Source organism: Bos taurus, chromosome 17, assembly GCF_002263795.3.
Source record: "Bos taurus isolate L1 Dominette 01449 registration number 42190680 breed Hereford chromosome 17, ARS-UCD2.0, whole genome shotgun sequence".
NCBI classification, from domain to species: Eukaryota; Metazoa; Chordata; class Mammalia; order Artiodactyla; family Bovidae; genus Bos; species Bos taurus.
In genome coordinates, this window is record NC_037344.1 from 9,633,119 (window position 1) to 9,647,692 (window position 14,574).

A 14,574-nucleotide genomic window follows, 5' to 3' on the forward strand; every position below is an offset into this window, starting at 1 on the left:
GTCTTTAGAAGGATGTATTCCTAATGAAGTGGGACTTCTGTTAGATTTGAGTGATTTACAATTCATTTAGATTCATTATGTGCATATGCTTGCAAATCATATTCTAGAACTATGAAAAAAGATATTTGGCGTGCTTGCCAGTCTGGTGAAATCCTGTCTATCAGTGGTAATTTATGCAGACTTTAACACTGTTTTCTTTGCAGAATAAGCTGTTTAATGGATGGATCAATACAATTTCACAAAAGTAAACCATTCAATCAAAACTAATTATATGTTTGGGAGGCATGATAAAATCATTTTAATATGGGAAGCTATATGAAAAGAGAGCTTTTTTATGACCCCTCTATACAGTTTATAGCCATATACTTCGATTTGAAGACTTTGTTTGCTTAAATAAAATACAATTGAGTGAACTCTGCATGTTACAGCGTTTTTGTTGTTGTTGCTAATGAGCAACACTTCTCTTCGATTATAGAGATCATCTTCCTAGCAGACATCTTTGACTTTGATTGCTGTGCGGTGTTGGGAATTGAAATTGCACTGCCTTGTATGTGCATTCTGGTTCTGGATGGCTATTTGGCTTCCTTGGTGGCTGAGTGGTAAAGATTCCACCTGCCAGGGCAGGAGTCATGGATTTAATCCCTGGGTTGGGAAGATCACTGGAGGAGGAAGTGGCAACCCACTCCAGTGTTCTCGCCTGGGAAATCCCATCATCAGAGGAGCCTGGTGGGCCATATAGTCCATGAGGTCATGACTGAGCACACATGCACTTTGGATGGTTGTTGGTGCTGTGACCTTGGGAAAGTCATTAATTTCTGTAAGTGTCAATTTCTTCAGTTGTGAGAATCTACTTAATTCATTGGGATTGTGAGGAATAAATGAGTAATACATACATGGTCCTTAGCACAATGCCTGGCACTGGTGTCAGTGTTCACTCTGTAAACAGTTCCCATTATCAAGACACATATTTTTAACTACTTGGTATCACATTTTCTTAGACTAAAACATGTAAGTCCAATAATCATGCAACTTAAATTCACATCTCTCTGAAATTGCCAGCTGTCTGATTTCAACACTGAGATATGTGTCTGTTTCGTGTTTTCCAGATCACGTATTCTGGTAGTCAAGAAACTGAAAAACAGTTTTTCCTTAACAATTATTTTGTCTGATAGTGAATTGTCTTATTTTAATGTTCTTAGAATTTAATATTTGAAAGGATCCTGTTGGTCAGGATCTCTCTTTCAGCCTTTTTGGTGGCATCATATTGCCATTCAGATAAAAAGTCCAGACTTTCTATCATGGCCTTTAAGATCTAGTCGAGCTCTCTTTTCTCCTGTTTTACTTTCTCTCTCACAGCTCAAGTGTCTCTGGGCTGAATTTCTTCCCAGCTTTCCAACAGTGGGCAGTTTTCTCTGCATGCCTCTCAACCCCACAGCTGCCTTGCCCCTTACGTCATTGGACTTCAGGGCTCAGCATACCATTTCTCCATCAAGAAGGCATTCCAGGGCACTTCACTGGCGGTACAGTAATGAGGATTCTACGCTTCCACTGCAAAGGGTGTGGGTTCAGTCCCTGATCAGGGAACTAAGATCCTGCATTCCGCCCGGCACAAGCATTCCAAATTCTATGATCTTAAATTCCCCTTCTATGTATTCTTACTATTCTTCATACTTTTCTATCAAGGATACATTACTGCATTATCAGCATTGTGAATATTAGTGCTACTAATAACAACTGCTTTGTCATTTTGCATCATTTAACTGTCTTCCCGTGTAGAAAGCATACCCACGTGAGGACAGTGCTGTGACTCTTCTCTTACTGGGTTTAGCATTTGAACGCTGGAAACCTCGGAGAATAGTAGCAAGAACTGCTGGCAGTGGACGGGGCACTCAGCCCCTGGCAGGCAGCTGCTGTGTGGGTGCTGTGCACACAGGTGCCTTGCTGCCGGCGCTTGTATGAAGCAGGAACTTCCCTTTAAAAACTTTCTCTAACTTACCATTAGAGACACCTTGCATTTGTAAAATGGTTTGTAATATCAAAGGGCTCTCAAATTTTTATTAATACAGAGCATACAAACCTTGCTAGAAAGAGGCAGACTCCTCATAAAATCTAGTTATAACTCATTCAAGGACTAGTCAATATTTTGTTGCAGTGGGAATTTTGTTAAAACTTGGTAACTTCCAAAAGTGAAATCCCTTTGAAGAGGGTGTGGTATATATTTACAATGGAACATTGCTGCTGCTGCTGCTGCTAAGTCGCTTCAGTCGTGTCCTACTCTGTGCGACCCCATAGACGGCAGCCCACCAGGCTCCCCCGTCCCTGGGATTATTACGTGGCCATAAAAAAGAATGAAATCTTGCCAGCTGTGACAACATAGATGGACCTAGAGAGTTTTAAGATGAGGGAAGTAAGTCAGAGAAAAATAATGAATGATTTTACCAAAATCATTCAGTTCAGTCGCTCAGTCGTGTCCGACTCTTTGCAACCCCATGAATCGAGCACGCCAGGCCTCCCTGTCCATCACCAACTCCCGGAGTTCACTCAGACTCACGTCCATCTAGTCAGTGATGCCATCCAGCCATCCCATCCTCTGTCGTCCCCTTCTCCTCCTGCCCCCAATCCCTCCCAGTATCAGGGTCTTTTCCAATGAGTCAACTCTTCGCGTGAGGTGGCCAAAGTACTGGAGTTTCAGCTTCAGCATCATTCCCTCCAAAGAAATCCCAGGGCTGATCTCCTTCAGAATGGACTGGTTGGATCTCCTTGCAGTCCAAGGGACTCTCAAGAGTCTTCTCCAACACCACAAGTCAAAAGCATCCAAAGCAAATGGAAATGAACAAACAACAAGAGAAACAGAATTGTCGATACAGAGTAACAAGCTGGTGGTTATCAGAGGAGAAGGGGGTGGTAGTGTAGGAGAAATGGTGAAGGGGCTTAAGAGGTACAGACTTCAGCAGTACAATTAGTTATGAGGCTGTAATGCACAGCACAGAGGGTAACGTCAGTAATACCGTAATAACTTTGTATGGTGACAGGTGATAAGCAGACGTTGTGGTCATCATTTTGTAATGTGTAAAAATATCAAATCACTCTGTTGTACATCAGAAACTAATACGATATTTTAAGTCTTGATACTGCAATAAAAACTGTAAGTCCCTCACCAGTGAGAAGGGAGTGAAGTTTTTGTGCCTATGTTGTGAATGTCTGTAAGAAGAGTTGATGATTCTGGGGGTTGACAGATCTATCTTAACCTGCTCTCTTGGCTACTCCCAGTTGGAAAATATGAGACGGATTTGTGTGCTACACATGCGTGCAGTTGGTGAAAGATTTGCAAGGTATTTTCGCTCGAGAGCTTTAGATAGAAAGGTGGTGGCTGTAAATGATGCCCTTCCCATAAGCTTTTGGTGAGAATTGGGTATCTCTCTGTCAGAGGCATATTGCATATCAGATTGTCATAAATATGATTTGTTATTTCCATGTACTGAATTTTCTTTAAGCAAAATAAGTCTGGTCTGGGTTTGGATATTATATGAGCAGAAGACGGCTTCTAAACCATTACTATCTTACTAGAAATTAATCTTCAAGAATATAAAATATTTGGAACTTAACAGTCCACTGACTTTGTACACTGAAATAATTTGCTAAAAGATCCAATATATGAAGTTGGAACCATTTAGTTCCTCACATGCATTTTAGTTTCATAAGCTTAGAGATTCTGATGCTTTTATTTCTTGTTATTTTAAGGCAGCTAAATTTGATTATAATTTTTTCCTTCAGGTAACATTCTGAGAAGCAAATATTACAAATAAATTGTGAATGTAAATGAAAAACATTACACAGACTTCCATCATTATTGAAAATATGCCCCTAAGTATATTTCCTCCTTTTTAATTATTTTTTTATGCTTTGGTGTTATGTTTTTAAATCATTTTATCATTTTCCTTCCAAAAATTCATCAAGATCCATGTATATTAGTTCGAATTTGAATTTCTAGATGAGCCACTAGATCATCAGTGTTAGAAAATGATTCCTTGAAATTAACAAGAGCATTACGATAGCATCATATTTATGCTGTGGCAAGAAATCTGAAATCTTTTCTGTTTGCTTTTTTGTGCTCATACATTTCCCTCCACTCCACAACACACATACACACCCTTGTACCAAACAAAAAAACGAAGACTCTGGGAACCTTGAGATAATCTTTGGCCATTAACAGAATTTTGACTGTTAAATATTAGTGTACACCATTTGATAAATGGGTTCTGATTCCTTTTTGTGAATTTAAGTTCCATATGTCATATTTAAATTTTATTCAGAAGACTTTAATTTTTAACAACTTTAAAAATGTATGCTAAAGAAAAATGTTATCTAAGATAAATAATCAGTGAATCATTTGTGAATCACTGATTTATATAAATTTTTATAAACTTGTATTTTCCATTATTTTATGCAAGCATACCAGGTTTTTAAGCCTGAGCTATAAAATGAAGACAAATCAGACATGAATTTATACTTCATAAAATAATTGCAAGTCAAAAGCATCAGAGGCACAGATTTTAGGAATCAGATATATTGATTTTAAATTCTGATGCAGCCTGAGCAAAATATAAAACTGCTTTCACTCTTGTATGTCCATCCAAGAAATGAGGATGTTACTTATCGAAAAGAGAAGACAAATATGTAAGTTTGTTGAGGAATGTGAAACTTTATACATTTAACAAATTATCACCAATCTCTTCTTGGTAAACATTTCCCCTGGTATATGAGAAATAGAAAGTATATAAAAGAGTATGTAAAAATATTTGGATTCCGAAAAGACTTCAGAAAATATACCTTCATTGGAAACATAAACTAGTTATCAAAGGAAGGATGAAACGTGCTCCTAACTTTTAGAATCCTGAGCTTCTGCTGGTATTTATTTTCCACTCTGTATTATTCAGAGGGGATTCCCAGGAGGCATAGTGATGAAAAATACACCTGCTAATGCAGGAGACTCAAGAGATGTGGGTTTGATCCCTGGGTCAGGAAGATCCCTTGGAGAAGGAAATGGCAACCCACTCCAGCATCCTTGCCTGGAAAATTCCATGGACTGAGGAGCCTGGCAGGCTGCAGGCCACAGGGTCGCAAAGAGTCAGACACGACTGAGCATGCACACACCTGATCAAGCCTAGTAAAAGGGTTATCTTATTTTCATGGCCTCATTTTTCCACCAGTACCTGGCTCGGTAAAAAAGAAAAAAAAAATGTGTTTCCTGAAGAGTGAGAGTAATTTGTAAAAATATTCTGAAATAAAATTGAGTAACATTATGTTGAGAGGCTAGGCATTGAAATCTGCTAGAAGTAGATATTTTCCTCCCAAGTCATGAGAAAATAGAACGTCTCCCTAAATTTCTAGTTTTCCTTTAGGCCTGATCACCTTCCTTTCAACAGTTGACTACTTTCTAATGGAAGATTTCCTTCTAAAGCCAGGAGGGATTTAGTCTGTAATAATGATATTATTACCCAGTAAATGGAAAGCAGACCGTAACAATGAATAAAAAATTAAGAGCTAGTGAAATAGAGAGACCTCTTCCTATTTCCTTTTCAGCATCCAGTATCTTATTTGGATCTAAAATAGTTATTTATTAAAACATGCAATTGAAGCTTTATGGTAGTATGAGAGAGGAAATGTAAGGATTTCATATTATACTCTTATTTTTTGTTTTTATTTCAATTTTGTGATTAAACTGAGTAATACCCATCTTTTCACTTAGATTCCTCAAATGATTAAAAACCTATTTTAAGTGCATTATTATCAAATACATTTTAAAAATATGTATATGCGTTTATGAGCATATATATAGGTGTGGTTTGTTTAGTCACTAAGTCATGTCTGACTCTTTTGCAGTCCTGTGGACTAAAGCCAGGCTTCTCTGTCCATGGGATTTCCGAGGCAAGAATACTGGAGTGAGTAGTCATTCTCTTCACCAGGGAGTCTTCCCAACCCAGGGATCAAACCTACATCTCCTGCATTGACAGTCAGATGTTTTACCACTCAGCCACCAGGGAATCTCTCTCCCCCCGCCTCCCTCCCTCCCTCCTTCCCTCCCTCCCTCCTCTCTCTCTCTCTCTCTCTCTCTCTCTCTCTATATATATATATATATATATATATACACACACACACACACATACATATATATATATATATACATATACATATATATATATATATATATAAAATAATGCGGAATTATATACAGTAGAAACTTCCTTATTGCTCCATACTAACAACAACAAAAAAATACCCTCAAAATCAAAAGAGCCCCTATTTGGTATTATATCCTTTCGGAGATTTGTCGGTCCATTTAACAGTTCCTTATTTTTCTGAAACTACCATTTTTCATTCAACAGTAAATTTTGGACTTTTTTCCATATCAGGAAAGCCTCATAAATTTCTTTCCCATTGTTTTTCCATCTCAGTCTTAAGGCATTTATTTCTTCGTAAAGTAAATATTTATTGACTACCTATTGTTTGCCTGGTACTATGGACATAGGAATGAAGATGTAGCTCCCTGGCCTCAAAACAGACTTACATAGTGAATTTTTGTGTCTGTACATGTAAATAGCATAAATATCGAAATAACTTTCTAACTGCCAGTTTAACAACCCTTAGATGTCCAGTGAGTCTAGAGCTGCTGTATTAGTCTCTGAGGTGCTTTCTTCCCAGATACTTCATGTGAAATTTATGTCTATCACAAAACCTGAAAGCTAGTGAATACAGCTTATTAATTGGAATATAGCAAATAATACCCTGGCGAGATAGTTCATGTTCATAAATCATCTGCTATAATACAGATTACTGATGATGTTTTCCATATCAGATAGATCGTTTTGTTATTATGAGCTTCGCCTTGATTAGCTCCTCCACTTTTCTCCTATCTCAAGTTATTCCTGGCTCAGAATAATTCAGTTCAAGTTCAATTCAGTCGCTCAGTTGTGTCCGACTCTTTGCGACCCCATGGACTGCAGCACGCCAGGCCTCCCTGTCCATCACCAACTCCCGGGATTTACTCAAACTCACGTCCATTGAGTCGGTGATGCCATCCAACCATCTCATCCTCTGTTGTCCCCTTCTCCTCCCACCTTCAATCTTTCCCATCATCAGTGTCTTTTCAAATGAGTCAGTTCTTTGCATCAGGTGGCCAAAGTATTAGAGTTTCAGCTTCAGCATCAGTCCTTCCAATGAACACCCAGGACTGATCTCCTTTAGGATGGACTGGTTGGATCTCCTTGTAGTCCAAGGGGCTCTCAAGAGTCTTCTCCAACACCACAGTTCAAAAGCATCAATTCTCGGGTGCTAAGTTTTATTTACAGTCCAACTCTCACATCCATATATATGACTACTGGAAAAACCATAGCTTTGACTAGACAGACCTTTGTTGGCAAAGTAATGTCTCTGCTTTTTAATATGCTGTCTAGGTTTGTCATAGCTTTTCTTCCAAGGAGTAAGCATCTTTTAATTTCATGACTGCAGTCAGCATCTGCAGTGATTTTGGAGTCCCAAAGTATAGTCTCTCACTGTTCCATTGCTTCTCCATCTGTTTGCCATGAAGTGATGGGACCAGATGACATGATCTCAGTTTTCTGAATGTTGAGTTTTAAGCCAGCTTTTTCACTCTGCTCTTTCACTTTCATCAAGAGGCTCTTTAGTTCTTCTTCACTTTCTGCCATAAGGGTGGTGTCATCTGCATTTCTGAGGTTATTGATATTTCTCCCGGCAGTCTTGATTCCACCTTGTGCTTCAGCCAGCCCAGAGTTTCTCATGATGTACTCTGCATATAAGTTAATTATGCAGGGTGACAATTATACAGCCTTAACGTACTCCTTTCCCGATTTGGAACCAATTTGTTGTTCCATGTCCAGTTCTAACTGTTGCTTCCTGACCTGCACACAGATTTCTCAAGAGGCAGGTCAGGTGGTCTGGTATTCCCATCTCTTTCAGAATTTTCCAGTTTATTGTGATCCGCACAAAGGCTTTGACATAGTCAATAAAGCAGAAGTAAATGTTATTCTGGAACTCTCAGAATAATTACTGAAACACAATTTAGTCTGGCTGTTTATTGTGAAGAATTCAAAGCCCAGAAGGTAATTGCACCTGTCTACTGTTCACGAAACTTATGTCTATACATGTAACAATGACTGCTGCCCTGGTCTCAGATTAAACACCCGAAAGAGCCTGACACCTGTGCCCCATTCTGGATACTTCCACAGTTGAAAAATGCAATCTTACGGATTTAAATGTAAGTGAATAATAATATGGTAAGTGATGGCATGGCATTCAGTGGAATGTCATGGTGCCATTTTAACAGTCATGAAGCTCACACAAGTGTGGTGAATGTTCACTGTGAACCACACGGAAGCACCTTATATGTCTTCTCAGTAAAAGAAGTCATACCAGGACACGTACACAAAGGCCAAGGGGAAGAGAAGGTGGGCTGTTTTAAGGGACTGAAAGTGGTTCTGAATGGAAGACGGAAACATTGAGTTTGAGCTGCACAGTGTGGCAAGTATGACCCTGCAGAGATAAGCAGGAGTTGGTTGGTAATGAGTCTTGTCTGTGCCATCCTAAACATGCATTTGTTTTTCTTCCTAGAAGGTTCTCCCCTGTCTTCTCCTATGACTGCTTCAGACTGTGGCTCAGCAGGCCCCTTCATAAAGGGGCTCCCCAGACACACCCTGAACTCATCACCCTCATCCAAACACACACATACACACATTCAAAATCTCCCTCCCTCCCTCCTCGCTTATCATACTTGGTAATCATCGAGACTCTCTTAACTACTTATCTCCCTGCTGCTGCTGCTAAGTCGTTTCAGTCGTGTCCGACTCTGTGCGACCCCAAACATGGCAGCCCGCCAAGCTCCGCCATCCCTGGGATTCTCCAGGCAAGAACACTGGAGCGGGCTGCCATTTCCTTCTCCAATGCATGAAAGTGAAAAGTGAAAGTGAAGTGGCTCAGTTGTGTCCAACTCTTCACGACCCCATGGACTGCAGCCCACCAGGCTCCTCCGTCCATGGGATTTTTGAGGCAAGAGTACTGGAGTGGGTTTGCCATTGCCTTCTCCGGCTTATCTCCCTGATAGAATATAAACCCCATGAGAGCAGAGATTATCTCCATTTATAGATCGATGGCTGTTCCATATGGAGCATTTGGTAAATATTTCTGAATGAATGAATCAGGAGTACCAAGTCTCTCCACAGACCATTCCTTATTTGCTGTGAGTCTCTCATGTACAGATTTGGAGTATACTTATACTTTAGGTTCTGGTCTCAGATGACATGATGTCAAAGCTTACATCATGTGACTGCCAGTGTGACAGTATGTCTTGGTAGCCTCTGTGAGATTGGGGCTCTGTGTATCCATGGCCCTGATGTCAGCTGACAGGCCCAGGCCATGTGGTTCTTCGGTGGCACGGCCAGGATGAGAACCCAGGGCACTCTGGCTCCAGGACTGTCCACATTTTCACTGCACAGTCCTGCCTTGAAAGGGATGGTGATGAAAGCACATGACTCCCCAGGGTTGGGAGTGAGCCCCCTGACCGCGGGGGATACAGGGCCCAGCCCGGTGCTCAGAACAGCCCGTCAAGGACTGAGGGGGGAGGGAGGCTGGTCCGCTCTGGCGTTTCCTACCGTGGCTTCCAGGAGGTTTGTTCTGTGAAAAGCAGGGCTTTGTAACATGGTATATAATCCATGACATAAAATAAGGAAGTAGCTGTTCAAACTGTAAACCTAAACAGGGTTCACGTGGGAAATTTTTATATTGGAACTTCCAGAGGACATTTGTAAATGACAGTTTATATTTAATATGTAAAAAACTTTGAATCCCTCAAAAAGAAACTCTTAAATGTCTAACATCTCAGAAGAAAATATTCATCACCTTCTCTAAGTTGAGTTGTCCTTTATATGGCGACATGAGGCTTGGAGAAAATCACTTCCTTTGTGTAATGCATTTATGTTGTAAGGAAAAGTTTAAAAAGTTAATGAAAAGATTAAAAATTGCTTCAAAATTATTCAGAGTTTACTAGAGTGTATTAAGTTTTCAGCTAATCAAGAACAAGTTTTATTTCATGGAATGTGCTCAGATGAGCTATTGTGTACTTTCTAAATGAATTAAAAAATATCTTGTAGTGCCTACAGTGTTTTCTAAGGAGGTAATTTTATGCGAACCTGTTTCCAGGGACTTAGACTTTTCTGTCCCTGTATTATCATTTAGGTTGAAAAATATCAAATTCATGGTATGAAAATTGTGCTTATTCTTTATAGTTTAATGAAACTTTCTACCAACTACTCAGTTAACTATGGAAGGAAAATGATCTCTTTACTTTTTGTGCAATTAAATTCAAATAAGGTTTCAATTATTTTTCTCAAGCCTTTGTTAGTTAGAGGTGCTTAGTTATACGACATTGAGGGTAATTTAAATGTATACAGAATGGCTGGATATAAATTTTTCTCAAATTGCCTTGAACTCTTAATGGATAAAATGAAGAAACTCTGCCCCAGGGAAAGCATAACCATTTCAAGTTGTATTACTCATAAGTACTAACATACGAATTTAGTCTCTGTTTATATATGTAATTTATTTTATGTGCTGCTTTATATTTATATGATGTATCGTGAAATATTGCATATGATATGTTCAGTACAACTTTGGCGTTGGGATTGTTCCAGGGAGCTGAGAGTTTGCTTAAAATTCAACACTGTTTTGTTTTAGACATTTGGAAAAGAAGTCTGTCTAAAATAAATTGCCCGTTTTCCTGTCTTCTTAAATAGATTGCACTGAGCAAAAACCTTTCCTTGATGAATGATCAAACGATGGTTTATTTTGAGCTCCTTGGGAGCTTAGTTGCTGTCGCAGGGGTAGTAAGATGCCTTATCCTCATGTCTGCTGGACCTGTTCATGTGTGTAGGTCCCTGAGGGTAAGATTAGCCTTGTGACGGACAGACACCAAGCATGGCACACGGTCAGTGCTTTTAGTTGAATTAATGAAACTAATGCCTAAATACAGTGCCCTTCGTACCAACTGATACATTTCAGGTACTCTGCCATGAAATAAATGACCTCAGGCTGCTCTCGCTGCTTCCTTTTTGGGGGCTATAATCTTGTCTAACTCATTCTAGATACCTTTTCCTTTTGGTATGAGTCTGGAAAATTTAACTGAGTATCCCTCAGTTGCTGTGAGAATAAATACGCTGTAAGTAGGTGTCCGTCACTCTGCATGAGTGCTTTTAGCACATGAATTTGCAGTCATCAGTTTTCATCACGGAGGTCTGCTTTTCTTAACTTTTCTACCATTTGCTTCCATCCTTTTCTTTCTTTTAATTGATTTAATTGCTCATCATTAGAGAAATGCAAATCAAAACTACAGTGCAGTATCACCTCACACCAATCAGAGTGGCCATCATAAAAAAAAAAATAATCTACAAACAGTAAATGCTGGAGAGGGTGTGGAGAAAAGGGAACCCTCTTGCATTGTTGGTGTGAAGGTAAGTTGGTACAGCCTCTATAGACAGCAGTATGGAGATTCCTTAAAAACTAGGAATAAAACTACTGTATGACCCAATAATCCTATTACTGAGCATATATGCTGAGGAAGCCATAATTGAAAAAGACACATGTACCCCAGGGTCCTTTTCTTTGGAGAAATGGATCTGTGAGGGTTGGAATACAGTCATATCCTTTGTATACCCTTGGGGCCAAGTTATCATCCCAGGGCTCCGTGTTGCCGTGCTCCCCACTTTGATGGGAACTTTAAACGGATGCCAAGTTTCTAAGACGGGAAGTGAGGACTCGCCTGGGTGGCTTATCTCATTGCTGCCCCCTTTTCCGCCTGGTACTCCTCATGTGGAAGAGGAATGCCCATCTTGGAAGATTTAATGGTGTATCCCAAACCACCAGCCACAAGAATAAAATTTATTTGCAGTCTTACATTTTACCTTAAAAAGTTGATGCCAATTTAGAATCTATGCATAGTATATTCATATTTGTTTAATGTAAAGCACTATTTTAAATAAATAGTAAAAAAACCCTTTACATCTACATACACATGTGTACATTTAAGTGTGTGTTTTTTTAAGTATTACATGCCCACTCTGCCCTAGCACGTGTGTACACTCATGCACGTGCGCACACACACACACACACACACACACACACACACACACACACACTGAGTCACAGAGGTTATCTACCACGCTGAAAACTTTGAAGATGAGAGGTTTATTTTCAGCCCACCAAATCCGAGTTCTTTTTCCCTTACATTCTGCTTGCAAACTGAACAATTCCTTATTTAGCTCCTCTTTTCTTTCCCTGGTGCCTTTATCAACTACAGAAACCAAACTGTGTTTTCAGCATTCTTTCTAGAGATCTTCTTGACCAGATCAACCAGTTCATTAGGTGGGTTTTTATCTTCCACATTATCGCAGGCAAAAATGTCATCGGTTGTTTTGCCACAACAGGCCACTGTTTTTCCAACCTTTAATTACCTCTTTATTAGTTCCCCGGCTTCTGTCTACCACCCAGTCTGAAAACTGACTCCACATGTTTCCAGTGTAGATCATACATTTTTCCTATCCGCTTTTATTATGGCAGCACTCTGTTCTCAGTACAGCTTCTGTATCAGTTTTTGATTTTTGCTGATTCAGCCTCCCCAAGGTGGCATGGCTAAAGCAGTAGCTACTTGCTCATGATTCTGCCTTTTGGGTGGGCTTGGCTGGGCGGTTTTCTCATCATAGCTGGACCCATTCAGGAGGCTGTGGTCATCTGATGCCTTGCCTGGCTGGGGCTGGATAGCTTCAGATGACCACACCCATGTGGTGGTGGGGGGGCCCTTGGTGCTGGGTGCTGAGCAAGCTTCTCCCCAGGGGGTCTCTCATTCACTGTCTCCTGTCCCAGGCGTCCTTACCTGGCAACAGGAGCGTTCAAAGCAGGGAGAGGGGAAGGTTGCAAGGCTCCTTGAGGCCCCGGATCTGGAACACACACAGTATCACTTTGCTGTGTTCTAGTGGTGAAAATAAGTCACAGAGCCAGCCAGACTCAAGGGGTGGCGAATAGACCACTGTCACTTAATGGAAAGAGCTGCAAAGTACTGTGGCCATGTTTTTCCAGCCTCCTCCCCTCCACACGCTGCCATGACAGCCCTTCAGAGCGCTCTAGCTGAGAAACAAAACTTAATACTGTAGATCTTCTGAACCTGAGATCAGACTGCCAGGGCCTCAGTGTGATCATTAGCATGTATCAGCAGTTAAAATTCAAGAGATTTTTCCATTCAACTGAATTTTTAAAATTTTTTAAAAATATTTTTATTGGAGTATCATTGCTTTACAATGTTGTATTAGTTTCTGCTGTATAGCAAAGTGCACTAATCAGCTGTAAGTATACATACATCTCCTTCCTACTGAGTCTCACTTCCACCTCTTTCCCCATCCCACCGCTCTAGGTCATCACAGAGCACTGAGCCGAGCTCCCTGTTCCACACAGCATTCCCACTAGCTCTCTGTTTCACACATGGTAGTGTATATGTCACTGCTAATCTCTCAATTCGTCCCCACACCCCTTAACCACCCTGAGTCCACCTGTCCATTCTCTCTGTCTGTGTCTCTATTCCTGCCAGGGCTTCCATTTTGCTGAAGAGAAAATAGAATTCCATTGTTATTATTCAACCAAAATCTTGCATTCTGTCTTCTCTTTAGTAAAACGGAAGCCCTGATTCTACCAGGCTTGCATCTAGACATTCCCAGGGAGCCGGAGCTCAGTAGGTGGTATCTTGCACTTTGTCGCCATCCCCACCACTGACCCTTCTGGTTGATGTGACCCACGCAGCGGTTAAGGCATCTGAACCTGTGGCAGCTCATCATCAACCAGGGCTTCGACAGAACCACCTGTGCAGCTTTTAAAACTGCAGATTCCAGGGCACCACCTAGTAGAATTGATGTTTTTGAACTGTAGTGCTGGAGAAGACTCTTGAGAGTCCCTTGGACTGCAAAGAGATCCAACCAGTCCATCCTGAAGATCAGTCCTCGGTGTTCATTGGAAGGACCGGCGTTGAAGCTGAAATTCCAATACTTTGGCCACCTGATGTGAAGAGCTGACTCATTAGAAAAGACACTGATGCTGGGAAAGATTGAGGTCAGGAGGAGAAGGGGACAACAGAGGATGAGATGGTTGGATGGCATCACCGACTCGATGGACATGAGTTTGGGTGAACTCCGGGAGTTGGTGATGGACAGGGAGGCCTGGCGTGCTGCGGGTCATGGGGTCACAAAGAGTCAGACACGACTGAGCAACTGAACTGAACCTAACACCCTCTGATTAGATGTGCTGGGAAGCAGAGCCTAGATATATGTGTGTTCACCCAGCTTCACTAGGGATCCGAATATCCCCCCATCATTAAGAACCACAGTCAAGATACGGTTCCCACCTATTTGAATCATATTCAATGAGAAATGACTGTACTTCACATTTACTTACTTCTCTACTTGGCCACCTCATGCGAAGAGTTGACTCATTGGAAAAGACCCTGATGCTGGGAAGGATTGGGGG

At 40.8% G+C, this 14,574-nt stretch overlaps 1 protein-coding gene and 1 non-coding gene across 8 annotated transcripts in view; both read left to right on the plus strand.

The window, feature by feature from the left end:
• NR3C2 (nuclear receptor subfamily 3 group C member 2) overlaps window positions 1-14,574 on the plus strand; it is a 439,920-nt gene that overhangs the window by 51,666 nt on the left and 373,680 nt on the right. The gene's annotated exons all lie outside the window — the stretch shown is intronic.
• Window positions 13,660-13,725, plus strand: MIR12037 (microRNA mir-12037). Its single transcript, NR_162401.1, has one exon. It is a non-coding gene; the product is annotated as a microRNA mir-12037 (primary transcript).